The sequence below is a fragment of the Rattus norvegicus genome, chromosome 16 (genome assembly GCF_021556685.1).
Source record: "Rattus norvegicus strain SHRSP/BbbUtx chromosome 16, alternate assembly SHRSP_T2T, whole genome shotgun sequence".
NCBI classification, from domain to species: Eukaryota; Metazoa; Chordata; class Mammalia; order Rodentia; family Muridae; genus Rattus; species Rattus norvegicus.
The window spans coordinates 49244923-49272021 of NC_141549.1; the positions used below are offsets into that span (position 1 = coordinate 49244923).

General features: G+C 35.0%; 1 protein-coding gene and 1 pseudogene; both read left to right on the forward strand.

Annotated features, from left to right (window-relative positions):
* Nucleotides 1-27099, forward strand: part of Erich1 (glutamate-rich 1) — a gene marked incomplete at its 5' end in the record, with an annotated part of 52793804 nt that overhangs the window by 18374363 nt on the left and 34392342 nt on the right.
* LOC108353100 (peptidyl-prolyl cis-trans isomerase A pseudogene) lies at nt 14915-15392 on the forward strand (annotated as a pseudogene).

Below are 27099 nucleotides of genomic sequence, written 5' to 3' on the forward strand. Positions count from 1 at the left end.
AAGGGGTTGGGGGGATGTTTGCCCGGAAACTGGGAAAGGGAATAACAATCGAAATGTAAATTAGAAATACCCAATTTAATAAAGATAAAAAAAAAAGAAGTATCAAGTACAGTTTCACAGAATCTTGTAGGAGGGAAAACTACTTATATAAAGTGCTAAATATATTCTTGAACTCATATCACCAAGGAAACCATCATTAGACTCTTAAAATATTTCTTTAGAATCACATATAGTGGGAATATGAGATAAATGAATAAATAAAAATATTTTAAAAACTATTGCAAGATTGTTAAAAAATAACACTCAATAATTGCAAAAATACAAAAACAAAAACAAAAGCAGAACAACAACAAAGAAAAATGAGCACTTAAGAACCATAATTACGCTAAGGACAGCAAAACTAAAATCCTGAAGAAATCAAAAATGCCTGAAGGGGAGTCAGTGGTTCACCAAATAGGAAGGTGCTATGAAATACTAGGCATTCATATCTACATTGATAATATTGTGATACAGTATAACTAGATGACACGATATGCAATTTGAATAATAGTTAAAAGGTGATGATTTTATGTGAAATTCAGATGAAAAATAATGTGACCAAATATATTTTAGTTCAGTTTAAAAATAAGATAGAGCACATTGAGGGAGAGAATTATCAGTCCATCAAATGTACAATAGAAAAAATAAAAAAGAATGAGAGGAAAAGAGAAATAAAAAGGCCAGTGGAGAGATCTCCATCTAACGTGGACACCCTATTAAAAGCGGTTAGCCAAAGATGGAGAGGAAATCTTAGAAACAGCTTAAAATGAGAAGAGATTGTCTAACAAAATCACTTCAGCTAATCTAAGAACAGGCTTCTCCGGAGTGAGGGAAATGAAATTACAGGAACTCTAATGTGCTGACAGAGGACACATGTCAGTGCACATGACAGCAATCAGGGAAAATCTCTAGAACAAAACAACCAAGCTTGCAAAGACAAGCCCAGAACGAAGCATTATCTGATAAACAAAAGCAGATTTTCTAACTTCAAATAACCAATAACAGAGATACTTGCCTTCAAAACAAGTTTAAAAGAGGAAATCAGGGATAACACCCAACATCAACACTAGACAAAACAGTGTACAAGATTGAAAACATAAAATATATATTAGAATAAACCAATATGATTCAAAGGATAAGCTTGAAATATAAAGTAAAATATTAACATCAGTGACAGAAATAAAATTTTATCTAAATAAGCATCGACTAGACACATAGTGCAATCATTGAGAGAAAAAGAGTAGAAATAAAACAAAAGTGTCTTTGCAAAAAGTAACATCAGAAGAGAAAATTTCTAGCAGCCAGAATGGTTCATTAATTCTAAATTACAGTACATGTAGAAAATAGCAGAAGGAAACATGTACCTCGATAAATTAATTTTATATGAAAAATGGGAATTGATTTAATGACTAGCACCTATATATGAACTTACCACAATACCAGACCTATTTGACACCAAACCCAGACACTATTCCTGGTACCAAGAAGTGCATGCTGACAGGATCCTGATATACCTGTCTCCTGAGAGGCTCTGCCAGAGCCTGACAAATACAGAGGCAGATGATTGCAGCCAACCATTGGACTGAGCACGGGGACCCCAATGGAGGAGTTAGAGAAAGGACTGAAGGAGCAGAAGGAATGTGCAACTCCACTGGAAGAACAACAATATCAACCAAACAGACACCCCACAGCTCCCAGGGACTAATCCACCAACCAAAGGGTATACATGGACAAACCCATGGCTCCAGACACATATGTACCAGAGGATGACCTTCTCTGGCATTGATGGGAGGAGAGGCCCTTGACACAGTGAAGGCTCGATGCCCCAGTGTAGGGAAATGCTAGGGCATGGAGGGAAGAGGGAGTGGGTGGGAGTGGGGCCACACCCTCATCAAAGCAGTTGGTAGAGAATTGGGATAGGGAGTTTGCCGAGGGAAACCAGAAAGGGGCTAACATTTGAAATGTAAATAAAATATCCAATAAAAATATTGATTAATTTGATAAGAATGTAATAATAAAACAGGCAAAAACAAAAGCCATAAAAATAGCATCATGGTTGTTTAAGTCCGGTATATATGAAACCTTGGTTAAGGTTGATTCTAACATGATATAAGAGAACCCATGTGAATAATGAAGGTGTATATTGCATGTTAATATATATCCATATACGTATATATGTATATATTTATATAAAATTTCAAGGGTGCATGAATTTCCAAATATACAATTCAGGCATATAAAGGTTACTATGCTCTTGAAATTTGCTTAATAAAATTTATTTAAATTGGTATGAGTATATACAATTTAGACAAGTATGAGAAATAGCTGTCACTTAAAATAAGATTTAAAGAAATGCACAAAACAAAAGAGAAGTATGCACTTAGTGATCTGCATATGCTATCATGTAAATTACATGTGCTACATTACATATGCTATGTATTCTACTCCTAAGTATAGCAGCAGGGAAAACTAAAGAAACTTTAAAACAATTCAAACCATGTATTGAAAAACAAAGGAAGAAAATAAAGTATATAATAAATTTTATAAAGTATAAAAAATTACAAAAATACCAATATGAAAAACATAATAGGGAAAGAAGACATTTTTCTAGTTAGAGAAGTATTTCATTTAAATGTATGAAATAATTAATTCCTTAAAATGTTCTTGAAGGTAAGTTGAGAAAACACAAAATAGAGGAATATAACTCATGCCCATTTTCAGATTAATATGGAAATCCAGAATAATCATGGAACCATAGATTAAATTATATCACTAAACAAACTTTATTGTAAGCACATAAAATTCCAGGACATTTTCCTCCATACTCAAATAAGAAACTATTCTGATTTTACATCATCAGTGAAAGTGTGCTTGTATTGTAAGATTTGTGTATATTCTTCATTTGCAAACTATAAATATATAAACAGACTAGTCATGGATATTGAAGCATAAATAGTAAGATAAGTGTTAGGAAATGAAGGGTACAGTATATAAAGGAGATGTTACTTCTTAGTCCACTTAAGTTTGGACTAGCATTTCAAAGTAAGATCAGGTAAACAGCAGATTAAATGATTCCCAAAAAAGGATTATAGTAATACACACGAAAACATTGCTAAGAAATTTAATATCCAGTTTTAATATTAGCTCTCTGAAGAGAAAGAAACAGATATTTATTTATTTGTCAAATGAAATCTGCAACCCAAATTTTAATACAAATATTAGCAGTAAAATTTTATTTCATTTCACTAAGCTTAGTATAAAGATACATATTTAACTGACACTAATATTTATGCATTGTTTCTTCACAGTTCATTAATAAGTCTTAAATGTGAGAAGGAAAATTCTAATTATTTATGTATGAATTGTGTGTATAACAAATGAAGAAAATTAATAAATCAATTGCTGTGATTAACATACTATGGTTGATTTACAGAATTAGTCAAAGCACGACAGCAATTTTTCCTATTTTTTAATACTTCCAAAGTCTGTCTCTATAGTTTCCAACATCAAAATTACAATTTGTGAAACCACAAATTATGAAAAATTCTTCAACATCTGATGGGAATTTTCATGACAATATTGTAAGATGTCATTGGACCATCCAGTAGCAATGTATGATTACATGTCATATATAAGACTATTTTTCTCTACTGAACAAAACCTAAAATACATGTCTAAAATGTGTTAAGTATATTTATTGATATTTACTTGTATGAAAACATTTCAGTGGGATAAGTTAATGCTGATATATATCCATATGATTTAGTGTAATAAATAAAAATAAAGGAAACAAAAGTCTAAAATATTGTTTACAAGATCATGGTCCTGCTAAGAGTAACTACATGCCATCAATATGAACTTGTGTATTACAAAACTTATTTCTCACTGACCTGGATTAATAGAAACAAGCATTCCTCTTGGAAGGCTCTGACTACACCCTACGTTTATGGTCTTACCTATTATCTGTTTTCTAATATGTGAAAGCATATAAAAAGTCAGCTCTCTTATTGCAAGTTACCATATCACTTGCACTTCAGCTGTATTTGAGAAAGAACTTGTAATGTTGGGTGCAGTGGTGAGACTATAACCCCAACACTCAAGAGACCAAGAGGATATTTTAGAATTTGAACGTAGATTATTTCACCTAAACCCATGTGATTGAAGGGTGAAGTGCTCGAACCAACTACTTAGTGGTTAAGTTTACAATAATCAATGAAAAAGTCAGTCTGTGTGTAAGCAAAGCAACACTGACAGTGTTCTAAGGAGAATCTTAAAATAAATGCGAAAAAAGCTATAATATGAATTGAAATCTCCTGTTCATCCTCAATACAAAGATGGATATCAATGGATGTGGAGTAATAGGATGGGTCAATATATTTTATAAATATGGGTTAATGTATATTTTATATTATTGAGAATGTTATGTGATGATAAAAATATATAAATATATTCATTTGCCTGTGTGCTCTGGACACCAAAATAATGAAACTTAGAAAATAAAATAAAATAATAACTATGGTAGTATTTACTCAGTAATTTTGTATTTTTGACTGAGCATTTATTATAGACCAGTTGTTTGAAGTTTTTCAGTTGATTATTTTACATACTAAGATTTAGTATTTTCTTGTATTTCTTTAAGGGGTATATTTACTCTATCATCTATATGAGATAAGACTTAAGGTCATTTTCTTGTGATTCAGATGTGTTAGGATATTCAGTTCTTGCTGTTGTAGGAAAGCTGGGTTCTGGTGGTGCCAATTTGCACTGACTTTGACTGACTGTGTTCTTGTGCTGGCCTTTAGTAATCTGGCTGTCCCTCATGTGGCAGGCCTGGTTGTCCGCGATTGGAGCCCACTTCTGGGGCTGCAGATAGAGCTGATTGTCTCTGACACCATCAGCTTTCCAGGGGTACAGTCACAGCTGGTGGCCCCTGCTGGTTGTAGGCTTCTGTCTGTCCTGGACTGCAGCAGGCCTCCAGGGATGCCGGGAGAACTGTGGCCCAGGAAGTGGAGTACAGAAGGGTCAGGGCAGAGCTGGCTTCTGCTAAGCTTGCCCAGAGTGTCCAGCAAACAGGGTATTGAAGTAGGGTTCTCACCTAGTGGTCTCTAATAGCTACAGGCATCTGGAATTGTAGTTAGAGGTATGAACTGCAGGATGAGACACAGAGAGGACAGGGCAGAATTCAAGGCTGCCGGGGTTGCTGGGGACCCAGCAAGCACGGATCCGTACTATGATTTAGTAACTCATTTTTTCTTTGAAAGTATACTATATATATAAAACATGGCTGTTGTCTAACAGTTTCCTTTGATATGAAGCATTCCACTCTGCAGGAAAGTTTCTTAAGGTGAACACTAAACAACTCAAAACAGCTATTTAAGTCCCTGAAACTGATGAGATCCATTAGGCTCCTCCCTCTGAGACAAAGCCATGCAATTTCTCAAACGAGCAAAGTTATTTAAGAACTCTGAGACATGGCTAGCTGTCTGGACGAAGCAGAAAGCAGCTGAGCTACCTAGAAACAGTTTAGGCCCGAATTATTGCATGGGACAATCTCCAACTTACTGAGTTCTTCACTGTGATCCAGGCACCAGTTTTTGTGAGCTCCTATCCATGCTGAACTGGGCTTTTGTGATATTTTGTCTTTGAGTCATATTTGTCCCGGTTAGTAATTCCTCTCTGGTATTCCTGAAACTGACCCGAAAATGTTCTTCTTCCTTCTGAGGTGAGGAGATCTGTGACTTGCATCCCCTGAGGAAGTTTGTCACAAAACAATGGTAGATGTGTGTCAATGGTAGATGTGTGTGTTCAGGGAGGGGGTTTTAAACTGAATTCACTAATTACATTCTCTCTCTCTCTCTCTCTCTCTCTCTCTCTCTCTCTCTCTCTCTCTCTCTTTCACTACCTTGATCAGAACCTTTTAAGAGCTAAGTTTTATTACAGAGACTATAATTTCTATCTTATTAAAGATAAGGTCATCAAGTCACTTTGGTTACTGAGCTTGAGAGAAAGAAACAAAGGTTAAGGCTAAAGAAGAAGACAATATTAAATTTAAATTTCTAAAATTTAGTAGCCAATATTCTATTTATGGACAATAATGGTACTTGTTGGTTAGAGTACTTTATTTCTTTTTAATAGTTAATAATATTTTTGAGTGTCCTATTTTGATAACTCATGGGAAAACTATGGAGACTATATCAAAAGTGTGCCTAAAACAACTACTGTTACCTTAAGTATGAGTGGGATGAGAAGCAGAAATTACTTTAAATAAAATTTGATGTGATCCTTGCTCCTTCTTTTTATTGATATGTTATAAAAATTTTAGCCATCAATTCTAGTCTCTATTTTCATCAATTTAAGGTCAGATCATTGTGACATAATTAAGACAAAAAAATAGGAATGATACATACAAATGTAACAGCTTAATTTGTTCTGATATTACTGTAAAACAGTAATGTTGACAACCAGATTCACATTTAAATATGTCCTTTAATATGTAATCATGGAGCTATAATTTATAAATTCAATGATCCCACTTTAATGTCAATGGATTAAATATGATTCTAGGTTTATAATTTTATAATTTGTAGAATCAAAAATTGTCTGGAAAACAGTGGGCTATTTTTATAAACAGAGAGCAAAGACTTTCCAATGGTAGACTGAAATGATTCAGTGTGTGGAATCAGACAGGTAACATCAGAAAATAGTGAAAAAACAATGACTTAGAAACATGGAAGTACTGAAAAAAATTGTGTGGTCCACGTAAGACCATTAACTACATTGGGTGGAGATGGGAAATCCGCTATTAAATTGGAAATGTAGTGAACATTGGCCTCATAGGCAGAGCAAAATATCTTGAGCAGAGAATTCTGTTGGTTGGAGTAGAGTAGGGGGTGGCAATAGTTAAGATATAAAGAGTATACTAACATTAAAGAAATTCTGTTTCTCCTATGTGACTATAACATTGAACTGCACTTTTACATTTTATTAAAAGAATGGAAACTTGTCAGCCAGCATAAGGTTGTTCCACAGTGTAAGTATATGGATCCCAGAGCACACAGGCTAGAGGATAGCATTTGAAAGTCCAAAGTTTTTCCATTGCATCATGTAAGAAAAGACTGTCAGCAGAAGCAGTGTGGATGATTTCTTTCCCTTATGAAAAAACAAGAGACATAAAATGACAATAGGGTCCTGTCCAAGGTAACAGGATGAGATAGGAGATTTTTATACCATGACATCACAGAAAATGAAACAAGATTTTACTTTCAAAGTATACTACTTCATGAAAGTAATTTATTTTTAAAATTTTAGTTTGTTATGCGTGTTTGTGTTTATGCACAAGTGTATATACATAGTCTCACACAGCTACAAGCCTAGAATCCTGAAGTGAGCATCTGAGTCCTTTGGGGCACTAGTTACAAGCGTTTTAAGATAATAAAGCTTATTTTTCACAGGTGCTGGGTGTGAAATCTGGTCTTCACATTTGAGCTAAACTCAAAGGTTGGGTAAAGTAGACAGGCTAAAGGACTATGGAAGACTGTTCTTTAGTTTTATACAACTGGTGTACTCATTATCTTACAACAATTATGGTTACCTGCATTAAAAAAAAAAATCAGTTAAGGAGACTCTGTCAAGTCCCTATTTTCTTTAACCTCTGAGTTGTTTACTATCAATGACCTACTGGTGAGTTCTTTAGGATCCAACCAAGAATTCAAATTCATGGTCTCTTGATGGTCCTAGTTATATTCAGTGGATCACAAAACATGACAAAAAGATACAGATGAGTACGAGATCTTTGCAAGGGCAGAAGGTTAATAGGTATTGAGGGATAAGTTGGTCAGTTACAGGTATGCTAGGTCTGGTGGGGTGCATAGGGTAGGGACATCCTCATGGAGTCAGAAGTGGGTGGGGAGAAGGTATCAGATGTGGGATAGTCAGAAGATGGACTGGGAGGGGAATAAAATCTGGAGTGTAAATAAATAAATAATGAAATTAAAGGAAAAAAACTTTCAACATTTTCCTCTACTTACATGTAGCATATAAAAATCAAAAAAATATAAATCATTTCTAAAATGTGTTTCTATTTTTTCATTTTTTATTGGATATTTTCTATACCTGCATTTCAAATGTTATCCCACTTTCCTGTTTTCCCTCAGGAAACCCCCATCCCATCCCCCGACACCCTGTCTCCATGAGGGTGCTCCCACACCCACCCACCCACTCCCTTCTGCCTCCCTACTCTGGCATTCCCCTCAACAATAGTTAAATGGGACCCCATAAAATTACAAAGCTTCTGTGACTCTCTCAACAAGACAAAACAGCAAGCAAAAGATGGGAAAAGATCTTTACCAACCTTACATCCGATAGAAGGCTAATATCCAATATATACAAAGAACTCAAGAAGTCAGACCCAAAAGAATCAAACAACCCCATTAAAAATGGGGTATAGAGTTTTGCAACTCCATAAGAAGAACAACAATATCAACCAACAAAACTCCCCAGAGCTCCCAGGGACTAAACCATCATGCCAAGAGTACACAGGAATAGATCTATGGCTCCATCTATATATGTAGCAGAGGATGACCTTGTTGGGCATCAATAGGAGGAGAGGCCCTTGGTACTGTCAAGGCTTGATGCCTCAGTGTAGGGGAATATCAGGGTAGTGAGGTTGGAGTGGTTGGGTGGGTGAAGGAACACTTTCATAGAAGCAGGGGGAGGGAGTATGGGATAGCTGGTTTCTGGAGGGGAAACAGGGACAGGAAATTACATTTAAAATGTAATACCAATAAAAGAAAAAAAATGGGATACAGAACTAACCAAAATTTCTCAACTGAGGAATGTCGAAATGTTCAACATACTTAGTGATCAGGGAAATACAAATCAAAACAATCCTGAGATTCCACCTCACACCAGTCAGAATGGGTAAGATCAAAAACTCCTGTGACAGCAGATGCTGGCAAGGATGTGGAGGAAAAGGAACACTCCTCCATTGTGGGTGGGATTACAAAGTGGTATAACCACTTTGGAAATGTGTGTTTCAATAAATAGGTTATTTAAATTACTCAGTAATTCTATGCTGTGTCTCAACTGTTTATCATCAGTGCAAATTTGGAATGCTTATGCACAATTTGATGACACTTTTTGACCCTGAGTGGGTCATATTTAGCCTGTGGAAGTAAATTTGTAGGTCAGTTCTAAATCTGATCTTCTTCTCAGTCCATGCATCTTGTCTGCCATTATTAGGCAGCTCTTTTTTATATTTCTGAAGTATACATGGTCATCCCAAAATGCATGTAAAAAAGGAAATATTAATCAGTACTCCCATAATGTTATAACATTTCGCGTCCTTTCTATAAGGAAAACCAATTTCTTTCTAATAGGTCCACCATGAGAATGAAAATATCAGTGGATATGAGATACATTAAAATACTTTAACAATGTGGAAGCATGTCAACACACACTCACCACAATAATACTTTTATACAAACAAGGAAGTATGTATTTTAGAGAGTAGCTAAATTACACTACACTTAATATCAAGAAGGTGAAACCAAACATAAGTTTCAAGAGTGTAGAGGGCCACAATAACATTCGCCACCACTAGATGGCGCTGGCTTCCACTGCGCCCCAAGTGGAAGGCCAGGATAGCCTCCGCCATTACAAGATGGCGCCAGCCTTCACAGCGCCAGCCGGCTCCCTTTCAAGAAGTTAACTGTGCGCATGTGCCAGAGTGCCTTCGTGCCAGGTCTTTGCCCACTCTGGGGCGTACCTTATGAGATCATGGGTAAGCAACCAATCAGGTGTGGATGCGCCACACTAGGGTGTTTATAAGCGCGCCATGTTGGCGCGGCCGGCCCTTCCTCTACTAAGATTAATAAAGTCACAGTAAGGATTTCTATGTACCCGCCTGTTTCCTGCCGGCGGGAAGTCGCACGCAGGACACAAGAGAAGTAAAATACAAAAACCTACATTGTACAATACAGTCTTTTTTTAAACTCAGAATTAAATCTTCTATATAATGTAATTCAAAAGCAAATGACATATCACCACTCGTCCTTTATGATGGATCTTATTGAATATGACAATAAATAGAAGTTATTTTCAGAGACATAGGGAAAAAAAGAAACTCATGTACTACTGAGAAAATGTAAATTTTTGTAGTTATTTAGTAAAAAATTTGTAGACTTCAAATATTAAGAGAGAAATATTATCAACTAATTCCATTGCTATATATAAACAAGTACAATTAACTCTAAAAAATTCCACATTCCCATATTTGTCCTAGAATTATTAACTATAGCCATAATATAAAAAGCAATTTTTGACCAAGAATAATGGATGAAAAATATTATATAGCATGTATGTGTATATGCTGCAATATTACTCTGGAATTTACCAAAGTGGAAGGAGTTGCTCACCAATAGTACCAATTAGTGGAAGATTTTAGAGACATATATTGGTACTGTATCCCCTCTCTTTACTATAGGCACAAGTTTGGAATGCTTCGTGGTAAGCATATGACACTGTCTTTTCTTCTTTCTCATTTAATGTCTTTCTCCTTAGTTAGAATGACATCACTGACTATGCAGCCACACTTCTCCAAAAGAAAACTATTTTAATCCTCAAAATTTTACTAATTTTGAGGAATTTATTTCTTAGTATGACAACACCACTTTACACATCATGAAATATTTTTTCACTATTTTTTAACTACCCAATTATTTGAAAATATTTCTAACACTTTATCTTGTGGGTTGAAACAGATAATCACCATCCCAAGGTTTGTACCCTCATCCCTGAATCATCTTAATGATCACAGTCACTGAATGTTACTAAAGCTTCTGTTTTCAACATAAAATTAATTTATAAGCACAGAAGATGCCACTTCAAGCTTTTCTAGTCATCAGATAATGTCATCATGATTAGTTAATGAGAGTTAAGAGTGTAGGTATTTTACTATTGAATAATTGGAAAAGATATTTTACCACTGATGAGAGTAGCTATTAATAGTTCTGTAATAAGAGACAAGATTTGTGTGTGTGTGTGTGTGTGTGTGAGAGAGAGAGAGAGAGACAGAGAGAGAGAGACAGAGAGACAGAGACAGAGACAGAGACAGAGACAGAGACAGAAAGTGGATATGTACAAACTTAAGGAAAAAAATACAGTCTGGCTAAAATAAGGAATTCACTCATTAGAAACATTTTAATGTTTTAATATTACAGAAATAAAGAAAATTTTAAGAAGTATAAGCATTGTAAAATGAAAAATGTCCATCTGCTATTATTAAAGTTTACATTCTGTGAAATATTTCCTATTAAACATGAAGGTTTAAAAATACTTGAAGAGCCTTTTTCAAGATAAAAAAAATTCATCTTGAAATGTAAATAAATAAGTAAATAAGCAAGCTCCGTTTTACGGAGAACTTGAGTGTGTTTCCCAGCATTCATGGTGGGTGGGGGAGTGTGCACAAACAAATGCATCACCAATTCCAGAGGGTGTGACTTCACTTCTGCTTACTTCTGGCCACCGCAGGCTTCCGCAGTCAGAGTCAAATCTCTCCCCACCACTCTGTCTCTTTCCCTCTGTCTTTGTCTCTCCTTGTCTCGCTCTATCACTCCCTCTGCCTCTGTCTGTCTCTCTGTCTCTCTCTGACTCTGCAACTCTGTCTCTGTCTGTCTGTCTTTCTGTCTGTCTCTCTCTGTCTCTGCCTCTCTCTCTGTCTCTCTCTCACTCTCTCACACACACACATACAAACACACACATACATGCACACACATACACACACATATACACACATACACACACACACAAAACACTAATACCTAAGATTAAATAGAATTTGTCAATAGTGAGGTTATATTCTAAGAAATGCTCATAGTGACAAGAAATCACTATCTTTACATAAAAATATATCGTATAGCTACTTCTTACCTATCTAATTGATATTTGGGCTCATCTGGACACTAAAACCATCCCTAATCTTCATTTTCAGGATTTAATATACTGTTGAAATAGTCCTCACCTTCACCATGGCATATTTCACATGCTAAAGACATGGATAGAGAGAGCTAGTCTAGCTACAAATCATCATTTATTATACACAATGGATTATGTTTAAATTTTTAAATGAAGTTAAACCATACAGATAGAATAAATTCTTCATTTGTCTTATGAAAAGCAGTATTTGTCATTTCACAGAAAACACCTCAATTTACAATTGTCATATATACTTTCTATATGCCTTTATTTTCATGCATTCATGAAAACTAATAAGACATTATTTTACTAAGAAAATTATAGAAACCTTTTTTTTCATTTAATTTTTACTTTATCCCATGTTAATGATTATACCAAGAGTCTCATGTGTGCCAGGTTCTACTGCTCTACAAAAGAGAAGAAGACAGTATTCTTACATCTGGGTCTCTGGGGTTATAGTACAGCTAACGTCTAGTTCACAGCTAACTCTAGTTCACTGAGACTAAATTCAGCATTTTACCATACACTCTTCTATAGCAAGCCTAACCCATTTGTTTAGATACTGATGAATATGAATTCACATTAATATCAGTGATATAATTTAATAATTATAAATTACAATTCTGTACATAAACATGTACAGTTCTTTTCATGTACATGTTTACATATAGAATTGTAATTTCTGGGGAATACTCAGTGCCTCTGCCTTTCCTGAGACATTGAATATAGCCAAACAATACAATTATACAATACATAATCCAGTTTGAAGATTCTATCCCTTTGTTCTGATCTGTAATGCATTCAGATAGCATCTCCGTGCTATGATTATTTAGACTTCTTACTCTCAGTGACATAGAAACATTACTTTCATATATTTGACTGATTATGTTTGTATTTTCATTACATGTTTGCAGTACTTGTATTCTGACTTGTCTGTCAATGGTCATGGGTGTTGGAACCATACTCTGTGTTTCTATTTACTTTTGGTTTACTTTTGAGTTCCAAACATTCTAAATGTTCACCTCTCCTATATGGGATGCATCCTTAAATCATATTAGAAATATTTTTATAGTTTTCACCTTTCAAACACTTGTTTTAGATGATTATTGCACAAATATCAGCACAGATGAATCCAAGCATTCCCTAATGTGTTCCGGGCTCTACATGATGATTTCTTCCATCTGCTCTTTATCCTAACAGTTTTGTTACCTCTCTATGGATGGGTTTCATGTTTCCTACATACTATAAAATCCAAGGTTCACCATCATAATGAAAACTTTCAATATGACATCAGCAATATTACCATTCTATTTCCATGTTTAAATTGTACATTTTTCCTAGTTATATCTTTCTATGACACACCAGAACTTTTACTGTCCTCTGAGCAATTCTTAGCAATATAATTCTAGCTACACTGAAACAATTTTTCTACCACTGTTTGCTCCATATTTTTCAAAGATATAGGAAAAATAAAATCCTCCTGAATGAATGCTGATGATAGGGTAGTGAATGTATTTCTTTTCTGCATAATTTGTTTACAGTAATCAGGTATGCTGTAATTTCGTTCTTCACCTTTTAACTATTTCTGTATATTCTTTTTTCCTTTTTATCTTTACAGTAAGTGCTTATTTAATGCAATATATTTTTTAGAAAAAAAACTTTATATAAAAATGCTGAGTTTAAACCTTGAAATGACAGTTTATTTTTATTCTGTCTATTATCTACAGTTGGACTTCTATTGAAAAAGTAAATATTTCAAATTCATTTTTTTCTATTTCTTCTATTTCCTCCAATATCAAGCCTTTGATTTTTATTTCATTGTGATTCTATCATCATCATCATCATCATCATCATCATCATCATTTAATCTTTTTTACAGTCCAGTGATCACCCCAACCTGTTGAACCCTCTCGCAGTTCCTTATCCCATTCCCCCTGTCTCCAAGAGGATGTCCCCACCTTTACCCTGCCATGCCTCCCAACTGCCTGAGATCTCAAATCTCTCAGGGTTAAGTGCATCCTTTCTGAGTTCACACTCTGCTGTATATGTGTCGAGGGCCTCATTATCTGCTGATGTATGCTACCTGTTGGTGGCTCAGTGTCTGAGAGATCTCGGGGGGTCCAGGTTAGTTGAGACTGCTGGTCTTCCTATGGGATTGTCCTCTTCCTCAGCTTCTTCCTGCTTTTCCCCAATTCAACCACAGAATTCCCCAGCTTCTGTCCCTCGGTAAAGTGCTAGTATCTGTCTCTGACTCTTGGAGGGCAGCCATGCTAGGCTCCTGTCGGCAAGCGTACCACCCTCAAGCTTCCTGTTACACCCTGTTTGCCTTTGGCCTGATAGATCCTATCACTTCTGCGTGTTTTCAAATTTGCATGGTTGCATTTATAAATAGTGGGAAAGGTGATTTGTTCACTTTTATGTGTTTCTTAATCATGGCTTTTTATATCCTCTACCCTGCACAAGAGAACTTCAATTCTCTGCATGCCATATCCTTCGAGCCTCCTGCGAAATGTGCAATGTTACAGTTAGAATTACAAATTAGGTGTAATTGTGGACTATCTTCATACTATTATTATTGCTTACAAAGAGTTCAGTAACATTGGGTCAGGCTCTTTGTTGAGACTACACACAACTGTATACAGCACTCCAGCATCTCTGTTTCAAATTTGGCAAAGAATTTTTTATCCCTGTCTACTCCCTAATAAGCAAAGCATAACTGTTATCTTCTGCCTTGATAGCACATTAGGTACTGTTAGTCCCAAACGCTCTTTCCTATTAACAAACAATAGTATTGATTCTGAATCCAGCATCATAAAACACCTCGCCTAGACTTGCTATGTTTAATCAAAAATATGTGTAATAAGACAGACGCCACTGTCACTTTTCGCCACTTGCTGCTGACATGATCAACTCCACCGTGTATTTCGACATCACTGCTGATGGCAAGCCCTTGGGCCACAAGCTCTTTGCAAAGTTCCAAAGACAGCAGAAAACTTTCATGTTCTGAGTCCTGGAGAGAAAGGATTTTGCTATAAGAGTTCCTCCTTTCATGGAATTATTCCAGGATTCATGTGACAGGCTAGTGACTTCACGTGCCATAATGGCACTGGTGGCAGGTCTATCTGTGGAGAGAAATTTAAGGATGAGAACTTCATTCTGAAGCATATAGGTCCTGGCATCTTGTCCATGCAAACACTGGACCAAACACAATGGTTCCCAGGTTTTACTGCACTGCCAAGACTGAGTGGCTGGTTGGCAAGCGTGTGGTCTTTGGGAAGGTGAAAGAAGGCACGACCATTGAGGAAGCCATGGAGTGTTTTGGGTCCAAGAAGGGCAAGACCAGCAAGAAGATCACCATCTCCGACTTTGCCCAACTCTAATTTCTTGTGGGCATTTTACATATCAAACCATTCCTTCTGTAGCTCAGGAGAGCTACCACCCGATCTGCACCCAATACCCTGTAACTTCTCACACTGAGTTTCTTTGGGTTCCATATTTTCTTTTTTCCCCTTCAAGTCTAGCTGGATTGCAAAGTTAAGTTTATGATTATGAATAAAACCTAACTAAGAACTACTGAAAACATATGGAATATATGCAGGAAAAGACATATCATTTCTTAACAATCTCATCTGAAATTTTGTCCTAATGAAACCCTAACAATCAGCATTTCTAGTGACAACACATTTACTTACTATCTCATGCAGTTGGGGACACCCAGGCCTGACGTTATTACTGATGCTCTCTGATATGATTACAGATGAAACCTTGGCAGGCTGTCCTCTGAGAGGCCTTACCAGCAGCTGACTGAGACAGACGCACCCAACCATCGGACTGAAGTCAGGGACCCTTATGGTTAAATTAGAGGAAGGATTGAAGAAGCTGAAGGGGAAGGTAACCCATAGAGAGACCGCCACTCTCAACTAACCTGGATCCCAGGAAGCTGCCAGAGACAGAGCCACCAACCAGGACCATACACAAGTCAATCTGAGGCTCCTGGCACAAACATAGCAGAGGTCTGCCTGGCCTGGCCTCAGTGTGATATGTGCTTAGTCCTCTAGAGATTGGAGGCCCCGGGTCAGGTGGAGGGGGCGTCCTCTTGGAGACAAGGAGGAAAAGGAATAGGATGAGGAGCTGTGGGAGGAGAAAGGAGGGGAGGACTGGAATATAAATCAATGTAATATGTTTTTAAGTAGAATGAATACTTTGGATGCCAAATAAAAACATAATTCATCCCTCACTCCATCAGAGTAAAACATGTGCCAGTCATCTGATAGCTCAGTTGTCGGACCTGAGAATTTATTAAAATTCTTCCCTTCTTCCACACAGCCAAGTTGTTACCAATCTCATGGCTCTACAACATGTCCTGAAACTTGAGTCTTGTCACCATTAATAAACTCAGGATTCCCTGCCCCCCAAACAACAGGAAGAAATATATATGAGTAAAATTAACAACAGTGTTAAGTTTCTAACCCCTTCTTGCCTCTTTAATATGGTATATAAACTGGAAGATAGATATTGATACATTTGCTAATTGAAATAACATAACATTGAAGTTGATTTCAAAGAGAAAACTAGAAAGTTCTCCTGTAATGGTATACACCTAGCCATTGACAGAAATCTCACACTTACACAGAGACAGGCCTATTTGCAAAAACTTGTTGTATTTTTATCAAACCTCTACCTTAGAAATTGCATAGCCAATTAATCAGTGCCTTGAAGGCTTTTCTATATGCATCTCATGTTAGAGGTCAAATATGAGGGTTAATTGGAGATTTCAAAAAACATTTAGGAAAAAACAGAAAACATTGCTTTTAGAAATAAGATCTGTTTTAGATACACAGTAACTTATCTAAAGCTATATTCTACTAATGGCTACACAAGAAGCAACTTTATATTTACTGGAATTCACAGCATAAAAAACGCACTTATCTGGATAAAGGAATTAGTATGCTTTTTATTGACTAGGTGAATTATAAGTGTACATGCATATGAAATTAAGAAAAATGGCATAATTGATATTAAACTTTAACTGCATAATCTCTGCCCAAAGCAAACAGTTAACTATATTTTGATATGCAGCTTTGCTCCAGGCTGGTATTTAAAAATAAGTTATAAGTGTCCTAAAACTACTGTTATCTTGAATAATTTATTACCACAAGCTTTCTGTATTCCCTCAAATCCTTTCAAATCATTTTTTTCTATAAGTGATTGTGAAAGTATTTTTCTTACTGTCATTTAGTCTTTCTATAGGTTCTTACATTAAATGTACATGTGCACATATGTGACACACAAATACAAACATTCCTGTGTGTGTGTGTGCGTGTGTGTGTGTGTGTGTGTGTGTGTGTGTGTGTGTGTGTGTGTGCATGTGTTAATCAGGATTCTACAAAAGTGCTGAGAGTGTTGCTCAATGGCATGATATATGTTTCGTGTGTATAAGCCAAGACATCCAATCTGAGTACTAAAAATTGTGGATAATTTTGAAAATCTGTTTTGAAAAATCACTGGTAGTGGTTGAGTGAAATTTGTAGAAATTCAGCCCCAGGAAAAATGTTATTGTTGTTGTTTTTGTTGTTGTTGTTGCTGCTGCTGCTGTTTTTGTTATTGTTTCATTTTGTTTTTGTTTGTTTGTTTCATTTTTGTCTGGTTAGTTGGATATTTTTTAATCTCTTGTTCTTTGCCCTTCGACCTTCTCCCTCCAAGAAACACTCCATATGTTCAGTTGCTCTGAATTTTTGAGTTCGTGTTCTTATTCACATTTGTGCTTCAGTCTGTGACAATGCAGTATCCGGAAGTCACCATGATTTTTTTTTCAGTTGAATTGGCAGTTGGAGAAAATTTTATAGCTTTTAAGAATCAAAATTCTCTCCCTTTTGAAATACAATAACAGTAACAGTGACTGCTAACATGTTTCTCATGTTAGTTGATTTTTCCACCATGTTCTCTCACATTATTGACTTCTCATACACAGATTATCCCTGTTTTAACTTGTCTTGGTCTCCTTCACATTTGTATTACAAAGAACACGTATTTCTTCCTTTTACAACCTTCTAACTTTACACATGGAGAATTCAATCTAGATAGTTTTGCTTTGGAATGAATTGCTGAGTGTGATATATAAGTTCTAGATCATTACAACAAAAAATATAATGAATGCTAAGATGGTAATCACTTGAGCTTTTATAAAATATGAAATCAATTTAATATCTATTAACCTTTTTGAAAATGTTGTAGTATGCAAACAATATGTAAAATCTCAAGCAATTGTCAAGGAGAAAAGGAGAGGAAACAATATTGAGGGAAGATGGATTCTGAATTTTATATTAATAATTTGAGTAAGAGGAGGTCATATTAAGAGATAATATCTCTACTTCAACAAGGTGAAGGAGAAACTAGAGCTATAGCCATAGAATATGATACATGATGAATCTGTTCTCATGATAATTTGGCATCTATAGTAAAGAAAAAACAACAGGCAAGGCATGGGAAGGAAGAAAATGGAGTGAATATGCTTGGAGATGAGAATTCTTATTATAGTAACTCTCGTTTGCAAAAGAAATGCAGTAATAGTTGACAAGAGAGGACCTTACAGTATGTCCAGTACTCATATCCTACTTACACGGCTCTCCAATTACACCGTGCCTACAAGAAGATGAAAGGAAAACCAAAACTGAATCAGAGAACTGTTTGTTCCAATATCCTACTGATATTCCACAGTTGGAAGAAACTAGCTGGAAAACAGCTCGCTGTAGATGAGCAATCTCATATTTAGGCTGACATCAGCAGACAGTTTATAAAGACAGGAGGGATGTAGTAAAATGTGATGGTGCATCAGTGTCTGAATTCATAGATCCTGTGACTAGATCTTGTATATAGAAACTATTGATTTCCATTCTCTATATAATTAAATGATGGACACAAGACTTTCACTGTGGCATTTTTAAGGAGGAGTTAAAAATAATAAAAGTAATCAAAAGCCTAATTTGAAGAGGGAAGTTTATAGATTGAACCAAGATTTTTCTACAATTCTTCCAAACTGTAATGTCTTTAGGAGAAACATACTAGGAATTTTGTTCAATTCTGAAAGTCTACAAGCCATCACTTGTTCCATCATTTGTACAGTTTCACACCAAGCAACTTCATGCCAGGCATAGTGATCAAATATATGCCAAGAGTACTGATATGTGTTCCATAGCATATCATAGAGGTCCCTAGACATAAGATTATACAAAGCATCTTTTATTCACCATCTCAAAGGCTTATGAACTGAATAAGCTCACCTTTTCTAGATCTTTCTGGACTCTGGATGACTAAAGCTCTTCTCCAAGCTGATTGGTTCAAATTGGTTTCTCATGGCTTCTCACTGAATTGCTCTGCTTGGCAAATCCTCTGTATTCCACAGAACAGCATTGACTACATGGAAATGAACCCAACTCCACTCCACTGAACTCAGAGGAACTGCGTGGACTGCACTGATTCCAAACTGATTGACTTGAATTCACCTTGTACTGCTTGTATTTGCTACTTGTTCTCATGGGAGTTTGGCATATCTTATCTCTGACTCATTCTGTCAAATCTCCCCCCAATTCAATTATTATCTGTCCCTCAAACAGATGTTATTTGAAAACATGACAGTCTTCTACAACTACCCTTGCCACCTACACAGTTAGTGATTAAAAGGGGCATGGCAGGCCTGCATTCCATCGGGAACACACATACCTAGAAGGTCTTTTGGTAGGATCCCTTGCCAGAGCAAGGATTATATAGTGCTGGATCAAAATTTCTCTATATAAGGCTATGTAAGACATATTCATTTTTGAAAATTATTTCTGATGAACACATCAAATTTCAATAATATTTAAGAGGTTAACTGTTAACATTTTTCTGTACTGTTTGAACTTCTGGTAAACAGCACTTGCCATTTATTACAATTTCTTATAAAATTGGTAACCATACAGGCAAGTCAGAAAATTACTTTGGGGTGGAAGTCTGAAAAGCATTACAAACCTTATATTATAAATGAAATACTGTAAAAATAAAGTCACATATATACAGTAGCTCAATTCACACTATTTGTCTTCAGAATAGAACAGGACTTGGATGGTTGCAGTAATTAGAGACATACAAATACAAAAACCAAAAATAATTATTATATGACAATCTGTAATTTATTACCTCTCATTAATATCTATGAAAATGTAAAATATTATCTTTCATCATATTTCTAACTACAATAATTCAGTTTGGTATTACATATTGAGTAACCACATATGAAACTTTATTACAGGATAATTTATTTACTTATTTTTCATTTTCTTATCACCAATATCCACCATCTTCTCCATTAAACTGATTTTATGTAGTTAACATTAAATATTGAGTGGTATTTAGGATCCTCTTTAAATGTCTTTATCTTGTCCCTGGCTGTTGATTCTTGAGTCACTGAAATAATTCAGGTGAGTCAAAATTTTTGTATACCACTTTCCTCAACAACAACCAGATTTCCCCAACTGCCCAATAAAGATGAATATGCTTCACTTCCATTCTGTTCTCCCTTTTAATTCAAATTTATATTATAATCCTAGCACTTCTCAGGAGTCATGAAGATAAATACTATTCATCATTTGAGAAATTAATAAAGTCACATCACAATAGTTCTCAAATGAGATGAACTTAAGCTGTTTTTCAAGTGGCATATTGTATTTTTCAAGAATTTCAATAATTCATATTTTAGACTACAACAAAGGTTGAAAACTATATTCATAAAATAAATGAAAAGGCTGTTGTCTGTGTCTGTACAAATGCAGTAACTGTATTTGAAATGGTTTCTGTGAAAGGCCATTTTAAGGATAAAGTAATTTTTTTGTGTGTGTGTGCCTAAAATGTGGCTTGGATATTTAGGGTTAAAATAGTACTCCTTTTTGACAATTGACTGACAATGGCTTTGGTCATGTGCAGACTGAACAGTGAACTGGGGAAAAATTGGTCTAATCCTTAAGCCATCTGAATTTATTATTGTAGTCTAAAAGAATCTCCGTGCTACTTTTGAATCTAGATGACACATTTCTCCAAGGTCTAAGGAGAAGCGTTCTCTTCATGGTCTCTGATTCATTTCCTGAAGAATTTCTGCTTTCTTTTCCTTTTGCTTTGCAGAGGTCTTTAGAAAAGTTCATGTCCTTGAAAGGTAAGCTAAGTCAATAGATTTTTGTTTCAAGTTGTAAGCACTTGTCAGCATTTCAGGTGTCAGTGATTATTTCTGCAGTGGTGGGAGACATAGATCTTGCAAAAATTTTAATCTATATGGTAGACAAAAATAAAAAATAGGCATTACAGAGTGAATTACTTTCTGTCAAAGGTTATTAGGCTACTTCTCAGTGAAGTTAATTCCTTGAGCAGCTAATGTCCTTCCAAAGACGATGTTTGGTGCAAGTGAGAATTACAGCAGCCAGATACCAAGATACATTGTAGAAATTGAAGTTCATGAGTCTTTATACTTTCCCAATTTCATTTTAGAAATGAAAAGCATATATAATCAAATATCAGGTTATGTAACACAGTTTTAAGAATTTTAAAGTTTTCTTCTTATATCTTGAAAATCCCACAAGAAAATTTTCTCAAACCCATAATATGAAAATTTAGAAAAAAATATTACTTCAAATAGATATTGTTTTATATATGCAGCTTATTTGTCTCTGTATATCGTTATTTTGCTATTTTTCTTCATCTAGCTTGTGCATAAAATGTAGATGCTTGAGGAAAATTAAAGATCTTCAAATGGAACTGAAATAAACAAGTCTTTGTTTATTTAATATGGTCCTTGATTATTTGAATAGCATTAATATCATTAATGAGCAGCAGAGATATAAACAAAAGTTAGGTTGAATTAAAATAGCATAAAGAGAATAATTAATATTACATTTACCACATTGTATATTTTGACCAAGAGTATTTTGGCAGATAGACAGTTATTAACAGTCAAGTCCTATGTCTTTAAGAAAATTTCCTCTGAACTTCCACAATAGGCAGACTTGTTGTTGTTCTTGTTGTTGTTGTTGTTGTTGTTGTTGTTGTTGTTGCTGCTGCTGCTGCTTTTTGTCTTGGTTTGGTTTGATTTTTGCCTGATGCCTTTTCTGTCAATGTCTTTATAGTAGGAGATAACAAGGGTGGTATGCTATTGCCCACAATAATAATATAAAAGGGTTATAACATAATGATAAATATAATATAATGATAGAACACTGGGCTTAAAATTATTTATTTATTATTTACACTCATGTCTTTGAGCTTGTCAGTTTTATTTATCATGCACATACATGTGTGGATACCCACAGAGGCCAGGAGCAGGGTTCAAATCATCTGGAAGCAGAATTGCAGGTTGCACTGAGTCCCCTGCTGTGGGTTCTGGGGACTGAACTCAAGTCATCTGGTAGAGAAGCAATTGATCCTAACTGTGGAACAATTTGTCTTAAGAGCTCTTCAATTCATTATCATGCTCCCTTAGCCTCTGCACTGGAACTGAGTGCAGAGTTGACAGTGACCCAGTAATTCCAGAAAAGCATTCTCTGCATACCTTCACCCAGCTGCCTCAATTTGTGCCCTGTGATTTCAGTCAGGTTTTATAACATGAACTTCCCTGGCTTTTCACTAGTTCTCTGAGCTACTTCAAATATTTATAGATTGATTTTTTTCCTATTCACCATGTCACAACAATTTTTTAAAGTTCTATGAACATTTACTAGTATTGCTTTCTGATTGTAGGATGTCCTAGGTTGTAACTTTTACTAATTACTTACTAATTTTTATATCATTTTGATTAAAAAAATCAATTAAACATGAGTGTGTGATTTTCACTACTAATTGGGTTTGTTATTGTATGACACAAGTAAAATGGAATTTTTCAGCAATATTATTTTCATTTCAACACAAGTACATTTCCCAGATTTTCTTTGGATCTGTATGGTATTTTGGTACCTGGTTCTTTAATAGCAAATCGTTTTGCACATAGAATTGCTTGCAGCACTAGTATTCAGCAAGTGGAATGAATCTACACCTTATTTTAAGACAAAATTTCCTTTTAAAAGAGGAGAATTTAGTTTATTTTGTAAGAAGAAAATCATGATTTTTGTCCTCTTTCCTGTACTTTTAAACTCTTAAGTAGAACCCAAAATCCACAGACACTAGGATGACCTGACCTATCATGACACCTTCAGAATTAGTGGAGAAGCCTCTGGGGGCATGTTTGAAAGAAAACATCCTAACCATAATTGTGTCCAATATTCAAACTCTAGTAAAAGCAAATAAGGGGTATATTTTTACATAAAATTTAATTTTAAAATCTAAAAATTTAAGAGAGTGTTTATTTTGGTAGAGTCTCAATAGAAATTACCTTAAGAATTTTTCCTTTTGAAATATTTCTGTTAGTTATACAGAACATTTTCAATATCAATTTGGTTATTATCACAATATTCACTTTTCACTTTTAATGTACTTGGTGTGTGAATCTACACAAAACTAGGTATGACTCTCATTTTGCTATGGTTGTATCTTTACATTTGCTTAAGCCAAACTGGAGAAATTAAATTGGCAGAGATGTACTATGTTTCTAGAATAAAAGAGAAGTTTCAAAGCTAGGGCATCTGGGTTACTTAGTTCAAATCCCATCTGACTTCCTTTTTTTGTCTTGGCATAAAGGTTGGCCTTCATATGACCAAGTGTAAAATTCTCCCAGATGTGAAGTGGAATCTCATTTTAGAAATGAATGCTAACCTCATGCTACAGAGCGAAGGAATTAGAAGGATGCCCTTACCACCGCAGTCTTTAGAAAGACACCACCTAAAGGGAATAGGAGTAAAAATAGTCACATGCGGTAAACTCTATTCCTTCTATGAACAGTCTGCATGAGGCATCCAATGTTAAGTGCCACTGTAAATATGGGCTATACCTTTTTGCTCTTTGCTTTTATTGCCTTTACAGAGGAGAGCCGTGATTCACTAGGGACTTGTGTCAGGTTTAAAGACGTCCTTGAAAAATTTTTAGTAAAGAATGGATATATCCCACTCCATAATATTCAGAGGTTTAATCAAAATAGGCATTAAGTCTAAGTAGATTACAGTGTGGCCTATGATTCAAAAATATAAAGTGGAAAACAGAGAAAAAATGTGATTGACGTGAGCTATGTAGTGATAAATCTTTAGAGTTGTGTCAAGTGAGAGAAGAGGAACTTCAAGTAGCTACTCGTGTTAAATAGGAGTAGTTTTAGACGATAGAGGACATGAGAGCTCTTTTCATATATTATGATTCAATATATATGTGTGTATGTGCATGTTGGCATGTGTGTCTTGCCTTTTTATAACACATATATCAATATAGTAATATATTAGCCATATAAATATTCTATTGTAAAGCATATTATAAGGATTTGAAAAGTTAAGATAATGTCAATGCTGGTTCCACCATAAAGCTGCTTTTAAATGTGTGTAATAAACTGATGTACAAGTTGAAACACATCTCAAATATTTCACTCTACTGCTGAGAGAGGTGCCGTGCTTTCTAAGATAGAGATTGACTATTATTTTTTAATTTGTTTGACTCCTATTGAAAACAAGTTGGTTTCTGATACAGATTCATTTCTCCTTTACTTCTCCCCATTCTTCCTCACCTCTCCTCCATAATACATAACTGAGTATTTACGTTCTAAAGAAGTTGGGTTAAAATAGTCAATTTGAAAATGAAAAACAAAACTATGAGTATAACATTCTGTAAAGACCCAAGAAAATTTTAAATTTACAAATATAATATCCCCAAGTGTTTTAGGATACAAGGTTAAAGCATTGGAGCTATCATGAGAGTCTTTATTTCATTTTTAAATTTAGGTAGATGCAATATTAAAGATATGGATGTGCATTCAGTGGGGAGAAAATCTTTAAATGATACAATGTTAAAACATGTAATATGAATATGATAATTAAATTTAATATCCACACGCCTTTTCTGGAATTTGTTTTGTTTTAAATTTTTGAGCATCTAAATAAAAACATATAATATTAAAATAAATTATATATATTCTCGTTTGAATATTTCTTCTTTGTGATAAAACAAAAATATAGCTCATTTTCTCCATCCCAGGAAGTATTATTAGTTCGATAATTTAGATGACAAATAGAGAAGTCCAGAGGTTATGGCTCAGGCCACTAATATAATCAGTGGTAAATTCACAATGAAGGGTAAATTCACTGGCACCTTTGTTCAAAAGCCATAGGTCAAAGCTATGAGACTCTCCATCATTTCCCTTCTTTTGAATTATCTAAAGATTTAAAGGAGAAGTATACAATTATGGTTCAAGGGAGGGTTTAAAATTTATAAAAAGAGACAAAACTGTTTGCTGTATTTTCAGAGTTTTGCCAAACTTTTAAATAACTTAAGTATAATTTTTGCTGGGATATCATTGAAAATGGTTTATATAACTCTTTTAATTGATATTTTAGCAGTAAAAGTATCAAGTAGAAATGAAATTTTAATGTTGTTTATAAACACACAGAATATCCCTTATAGATTATGGCTGCTTAATTTCCAAATAATGTAGTTATGTTAAACCCTCCATCATCCAGGCTCTAATATGTGATAAAGGGGAAGTGCAAAGGAGGGCTCAGAATTCAGTTTCACGTACTTTCTTAAAGTGATCATCAAACATTTCTGAATGGGATGCATGCTTGCAGCCAACCATTGGACTGAGCACTGGGATCCCAATGGAGGAGTTAGAGAAAGGACTGAAGGAGCTGAGGGGTTTGCAGTCCCATAGGAAGAACAAAAATATCAACCAGCCAGACCCCTAGAGAGCTCTCTGGGACTAAACCAAGTACTAGGCCAAGAGTACACATGGAGGGACCCATGGCTTCAGCCGCATATGTAGCAGAGGATGGCACTGTCTGGCATCAATAGGAGGAGAAGCCCTTCATGTCCTGTGAAGGCTTGTTTGCCCAGTATAGGGGAATGCAAGGGTGTTGAGGTGGGAGTGAGAACATCTTCATAGAAGCAAGGGGAGGGGCAGAGGCAGCATGAGAGAGGACAGAAAGGGGATAACATTTGAAATGTAAATACATAAAATATCCATTTAAAAACATATCAACTCTGTATCAAAATGAAGTCTATAGACAGCAAATATAAGAACATATACTGACCAACATACCCAGTCTTCTCTAAGTGGTTCATGTTTATTCTCAGTCCTCTATGGTAAATGTTTTCATAAAAATTAATCAAATTTTATTTATTAATTGTTATACAGGATAAAATAGTTATATATTATATTTTGCCTTTGAAATATATTAAAAGAGAGTAGAAACAATCAAAGCATTTAATGCAAAGCCAGACAGAGTTAGTATTCCTAATATATTTGAGAGTTCATTTAGCCAGATTAAAAAACCAAATTGATCATATTTGTCTTGTTCTTGTTTCTTTGTTTTATATCAGAAATGCAAAACCTTATACTTAGTTATCAAGAAAAGAAATATAATTTATCTCCTGAATTTTATATAATCATTTTTTTAGAATAACTATTCTCTGTTTTGAGAAATTCTTAATCACAAGGTAACTGCTGAATGGTTCACTGACTAATTTGTCTGGTTTTATCTCAACATTAAAATGATTTTATATTATAAAAATGATTTATGAATTAAGTGTTGTTTTGTTTTGTTTCTCTTTACATCTGCTGCATTTGAGACAGGCTTTCTCTATGCAACCATTTTGTCCCCTCAGCTTTGGAGCCACGCTTCATGTCCTTGCAGATGGTATTATGAACACCAGCATCCTCAGATGTGCATCTTGGAGGAACAGAAGTATTTGTCACAATTAGTAACTTCCATTGAATATTAATAATGTGTTTATTCATATGAGATTAAATTTTAACTTCTAGAAGGAATTCATTTTACTCCATCATTTAAACATAATCAATGTGCAAAGCGTCTCTTTCTCCGTTCATCTAACACAAGGACAGCATTACACACAGCAAGATGTGTATTCATATATTCACACAATTCAGCCCCAGCTGCTGAGACTGGACATCTACCCAACAACAAAACCCTTACCCTACAA